Below are 4,904 nucleotides of genomic sequence, written 5' to 3' on the forward strand. Positions count from 1 at the left end.
ATATCAAAAAAGTACTCCAGAGTGTTGTTCAGCATGGGGGTGAGTAGAAAATGAAGGCTAATCATGTTTTGGGTGTACTATTCCTTTAACCAGAGGAGACTGTAATGTTCAGCGGCGTAGGACCAAATTTGGCCAAACGGTTGCATCCATCAGAGGCTCACAGTTATAGACACACTGCCAGCTCATGTTAGGGGCTGTGGAACCTACATACGTTTTAAATTCTCCTTGAAATATTGGTTGAAAACTAACCAAACATGTGTTCACATGTAAATTGATCTGTTTCCATGCGCCTGTTAACCTCATTTTATTGTGATTTTATGTTATTGGCATCTTATCTCTTTGTGTCCACTCTGTTCTCTCCTTTAGCGTTTTGTTTAATGTTCACTGTTTTTACCTGCCTTAGGACAGTGGATGCAAATTAGCTGTTGTGCTAACTCTGGCATATTTATATTGATGCTTTATGCTGACAGGTTGATGAATGTGTATTGTCCTAATTCAAATAAATAAATAAATAGAATAAAATAAAAATAATGAATAGTTGGTAAAATGGATCTACACTTAGAGCTTGGAGCTGCTAAAGATCACTCTACAAGAAAATTGATTGATTGACTTAATTGATCTCACAGTGGACAAATCTACTTGTTACATCAGCTCAAATAGTCAAAGAAGAAGAATGTGCCAAAGGAAGAAAAAGGTGCATGGGATATATATACAGTGTATACAGTGCGTCCACATATCACAGCATCTTTTTGATTTAACACTACTTTATGGACTTGTTTTTCAAACACAGCGTCTCCTTTTTAGTCGTATTACCGGGTAATAATTAACAGTGTAGAATCAATTCTCCATTTTGGATTCCTGAGGTAAAGGGGTCTTGTAATGTATTATGACTTTGCAGATTTCCATGCACTGGCTGCATAAACAGGTGTTCTAATTCGGTTATTTTATTTCTTTTCACTTATATTTTAAAATGTTAACTGAGGTTTCATTGGTTTAATTTTGTGGTCTGACTGTTTTGTTTGCTTTACTATCTGTTTTTATCTTTACTTGCTTTCATTTTCCCTTTATTTTATTGTTTATTTCATGTAAAAAAACTTTGAATATTCTTTGTAATGTCTTGTGCTATGGAATTAAACTTGCTTCTTCTTTCTATGTTACTAAACTTTATTTATAATAAGAAGTGGACTGGAGGTACGATGCTGCACATAGGCACCAGGTGTGAAAAGAATGAGGAAACGTCAGAGTTTAGGTGTAAAAAGTGCCAAAAAATACTGGATTTCATGATTTGGGACCTGTGTATTAGAATATGAAAATATATATTTTTTTATTATATAGACCCAGAAGATAAACCCTCATGATTCATAAACATGAACTGAAATGTGGTTTTATTTTCAATAATTGTAGACATTACAGGAAAACCAAAACACATGGTATACAGAATAAACCCCCTTACCTGTAAACTGTAGCTGTCCCGTGTCTCTCTGTCCAACGCTGAGTTTATCTTTAGTGAGACAACCCCTTGTTTATTAATGTCAAAAATATCGCTGGTGTAGACGAAGTGGCCATTAGAGAATCCACCCTGAGCAGGAAGAGATGTGTGTTAATCATCCATCAGTGACTAAGCAGTAATACTTCCTTCTTAGAAATGAAATCCTTCTGCGAATCTGAGAGACAAACAGCAACAGTTCCAGCAAATCAATTCTTCATTATGAAACGCTTTTATGGCATCTGTTGCTGCTCCTCTGATTTGATGTTTCACATCCAAACATACCAAACATTTCACCATAATGTAACCCTAAGTGACTCTAACCTCTGACCCCTCAGATCCTAACCCACAGCTCACTAACATGACAGATGCTGATGAAGATTCTCAGTTATTCAGGTCATAATCATTCCAAAAAAGTTGGAATTATGATAGCAGGAAGTAATCAACTCAGCGACTACAACAAAGCAGCGATAGAGTTGATTCCTTCCCGCTATCATCTCAATCCTCATCACCATGCAGGGGGCCATCTTGCCTGGTCAGCCAGGCCAACAATGCCCCTTATGACTCCCACCTTTCAGAGGCATAGACCAGTATCGGGTAGTGCTGGCTAACAAAGACCTCTACAACTCCCCATTCCTAAGGGGCAGACCTGTTCTTTCGGTTTGCATGTTTTCTAAGCCTAAACAAGGTTTTGTTGGGCTGCTCTATAAAGCTTGGAACTCAGTGCTTTTTCTGACATATTGAATTGAAAAAGCTTCCTGGATGGGAAGCGAAACGTCTTCAAACTTTGAAACAAGGTCCAATGGATTATTTTTCTTTTTTACCTTTTTGGAAAAAAACGTATAACTGAGTTTCTGATGAGGAAGGATTGTTCAACCTGGTGATACAGTTACCATAAAAAGGTGCTTGTAAGTACGACCAGTAGTAAAGATGTGCTGAATATTAATAGTTAATAAAGGAGCTTAAAGTCTTTGATGAATTTGACTCAAGCTGAAAACCTGCTGACTCAGCAGGAGAAAGGTTTGTGAAATTAATGTGAATTAAGTGTTAATTTGTATGAAATTTGTACTGCTAGTGTTAAAAAAAAAGTAAAACAATGATTTAAAACACTCTGATTTCTAGTCTGCTCCTGTTTCCTATAGGAGCCTGTGTAGCAGCTTAGCAACCAGTTGTCCCATTGCAAATGTCTCTAGAGGGAAACATGTTGGTCTGCAGGCTTAAAGGCTGATCTATACTCAGGTCGTCTGCGTGTGTCGCAGTTAATGAAAATGTGCCCTTGTGAGCCTGTCGCAGATATTTTTGATTTATGCCTAATATTGAAGCGTGGTCTGCTGTACGTTATTCCACGCCAGAACGTAAGAGGGACATTCAGGAACTAGCTGTGGGTCTAGATACGGCCGAGGCGGTTAGGAAGTGTGGGCAACTTTGTGCGACAACGGAGGGAAATTAGGGCGAAAAAGAGCGGGGATCCAGGCGGAAAAAGGGTCCCAGCGTTCTCACGCACCCTGCTCTTCTAGGTGGTTCAACTTCACCAGTCGTTTTCCACAATGGTGGTCAAACAAACAAAACAAGCCGGTAAGGTACCAAACAGGAAATATGCATAGGGTAGAGTGGATGTAGATTTGACCAATCAGAGGCCTCCTGTCTGCAGTCACCTACAATTTTGGAGAGGTGCTCCTTATCTTTACGTCAACAGCTGCCAATCAGCTAGCTAACAGCTGTTTCTGCACGCTCTTTCTACCGTAATAACAGTCTACACACAACATTGTCTCATTCATAAAACGGCAACTTGTAACTTACCTCATCTGCGTCAGTGACCTCCAGCGTGAGGATGGATGCGCCTCCTGCCAGGTTCTCAGAAACCTCCACTTCATAGCTTCCCTTACTGAACATAGGAGGGTTATTGTTGACGTCCTTCACCTTCACCACCACTGAGCTGTTTCCAGACAGTGAGGGCGAGCCGCCGTCTGAAGCATGAACCGTCAGAGTGAACTGTTTGACCTGGCTGTAGTTCAGAGGCTGGGCGAGTTTCAGGACCCCGCTGGCAGCCTCCAGCTCAAAGACTGCAGGCGCGGACGGAGGGTCTTGCTGGGAAATACTGAAGGTGACTCTCCCATTCACACCGTCGTCTGGATCAGTAGCTGATAAGGAGAGAAGGGTCGCTCCCACCGATTCTGTTTCTAAGACCTCTAGCTGATACTCCGGCTCAGAGAACTTGGGTGGGTTATCGTTGACGTCCGTCACTTGGACCTGCAGCGTGGCGGTGGCAGACCTGGCAGGACGACCCTGATCTTCAGCCACCACCAGGAGCTCGTACTCCGCCGTGGTCTCCCTGTCAAGCTGAGCGCCCAAGCTTACCAACCCAGAAACAGGGTCGACGGAAAACCTCCCCTCTCCTCCTCTCAGGGAGTATCTGATCTCCTTGTTGAAGCCGCTGTCTATGTCTGTGGCTTTGATTTCCGCGACGTTGGATTCAACCTCTGCATTTTCTGGGACGGACTTTGTCACAAGAACGGGGTCAAATTTAGGGTCGTTGTCGTTAATGTCAGTGACTTCAACCTTCACGACTGCAGTGTCACTGGTGGTGCCGTCACTGATGGAGATCTCCACGGAGTAGTTGTGTGGAGCTTCGTCATAATTCAGCTTCACTTTGGTTTTGACTTCACCGCTGGATGAGATGGAGAACTTGTCACCTTCCTTTGTAACAGCAAAGGTCGCAGACTCAGGGGGGATTGCCAGGAAACGCACCTGAAACCAGCAAAAATGTTCACATATGAAAAGTTTTTGCCTTCCATTACAGACCTCTAGTGTGGTCCCACACTGGTAAGGCTCAATACTCTCGATTATAAAATCAAAGTGGGAGGCTTACCCATAATGCAGCAGCACTTTTTTTTTTATAGAACCATAACGGTCAAAATTGAAGCTTCAATGGAGCAATATTTCATTGATGCCCATTATTTTTTCCAAAGGAAATGTTTATGTAATTTAAATTTCAACAACTACAGGCTTTTCTTTTAAAATAACAGATATTTTTGCATCACATGGTTGTTATTTGATTGGTTTTAAGCCCTTTCAGCTGACTCTGTTACTCCAGCCTTTGACATCAGGCTCATTTCCAGGCTAGCATACCAATCACACAGTGTAGATTAATACAACTGGCCTTGCTAAAGACCTCTGCTTTCATTTGTGTGAAAACTTGTTGCTGAAATGTTGAACTTACATTCAGAATGTGAACTCCTGGATCCTGCTCCTCTGCTACTGTGCCGTGGTAGAGTTTTTCTATAAACTGAGGCTTTAAGGTTCCAGGAGCAGTAACCATCACCTGTGCCGAGGCGGAACGAGATAATCTACCTCCTGGTAGAGAAGAGAGAGACAAACAGAAATGACAATTATTTGAATATTTTTTGTTTTATGTGTG

This window comes from Cyprinodon variegatus, unplaced genomic scaffold (assembly GCF_000732505.1).
Source record: "Cyprinodon variegatus isolate N-32 unplaced genomic scaffold, C_variegatus-1.0 Scaffold225, whole genome shotgun sequence".
NCBI lineage: Eukaryota > Metazoa > Chordata > Actinopteri > Cyprinodontiformes > Cyprinodontidae > Cyprinodon > Cyprinodon variegatus.